This window comes from Hipposideros armiger, unplaced genomic scaffold (assembly GCF_001890085.2).
Source record: "Hipposideros armiger isolate ML-2016 unplaced genomic scaffold, ASM189008v1 scaffold_603, whole genome shotgun sequence".
Lineage (NCBI taxonomy): Eukaryota > Metazoa > Chordata > Mammalia > Chiroptera > Hipposideridae > Hipposideros > Hipposideros armiger.
In genome coordinates, this window is record NW_017731953.1 from 1,099,332 (window position 1) to 1,100,980 (window position 1,649).

Sequence of the window (1,649 nt, forward strand, 5' to 3'; positions counted from 1 at the left end):
AAGCTTTTGTTAGTAAAGTATACTAGGATTTGTGTTCTGTTGGTTTAATTCCAGGACACTAGTCAGGGGAGGAATTTTGTTTGGCTCACTATTGTAGCCTTAATAAAAGTTAAACATTTCAAATTTTGATGTCGTTTATTTATTTTTAACTTTTTCATTCTTGTTATTTTACTTTGTTATTATATGATATAATCCATTTATAGTTTCCTCCACAGGATTAAATATAGTAACATTTCACAATTAAAGATAGTAAAACTGACGATTTGTGAATAATTTAAGAATTAATTTCATAGAGAAAAGCAGTTAAAAAAACTAATGACTTGCACATTAGTGTTGAGCCTTTCTATTATAATAAGCTTTTATAAGACTTTAAATAAGATTTTAAAATGTTCCAAAGCATGTGATCACAGATATGAAACATATTAAATAATTCCACTCAGAATCATACTGATTTATTCACATTTCAAAACACTTAACTGTGTAAAAATTTTTCTACAGGATGTTTTTAAATTACCTAGTGAATTTAAACCTCATTTAAAAACAAACAAACAAACAAACACCTTAAATTTCAGATCATTTTAGGACCCATGTATACATTATAAAATGTGATATACACTAGCATCTGGTTATGGTCAGTATCTACTAGAAAAGTTAATATAAAATTTATTTAAGATCTCTGGTTCAGAAAAATGTCCTGGCTGTATTTATAGCCAGGATACAGTGCTATAAACTTACCAGCTCACAATATTTGTGAATTCTTTCCCCCTCCATGAACAGATGTCAATAGAAAAAATAATTAGTTTGTTCTCTTATCTGGTATAAATTATTCCTATCTAAAGATACACAAAAAATTAATGATGTGCAGAACCATACAATTTTAGAGATGGAGAGAATCTTAGAAATAATCTAAACTTAATTTTAGCAACTTGGTTATAGATTATAATTTTGTAAAAAGCTTGGTAGTAATTTTATGGATGGATATTTTTATTAAGCTTTTAGTGCCTTAATATTTTTGCAATAGCCTTATTTGTTAATTTTTCGCCAACAGTCCTGCTGAGAGAGCTAATGAACTACTTGCTCCAATTTGTGATTTACATAAGGATGAAAACAAATTAAAATCTTAAGAACATTTTCAGTGCCTTTGATTTTTGAAAAGAAGGCCCTAAATAAGATAACACAGACTGTTACAACTGACATTTAAAAATATTTTTACAACACGAGAAACTTTTCATTCCGTAGGATAATGCCTTCTGATAACCTTTTGAGAAAAAATATAAGTGATTACATATCACTTTTAAAGAGTAATTTGCGAGAACCGTCCCCCTCCTCAATTCTGATACAGTCTTCTTGAGGTCAGACAGGGTTTACTTCTTCAGCAATTCACTTATCTTACCTTTGTCCCCTTCTCTCATCCTTTGAGAAACACATTTCTAGGGCTAATTCTTGTGTGTGCACATGTGCATGTGTGTGTATGTGTGCATGTGCACGCATGTGTGCCTATGCAGGTGTGTGCGTGTGTTAAATACACAGTCTACCTCTTCATCTTTTGGGAGTGATCTTTTTTCTTTGAATGGTCATCCTAAATTTTAGGTGCTTCATTAGAGTATAGAATTTTGTCCTAGATTGTAAATTACTGTAGGGCAGGGTTT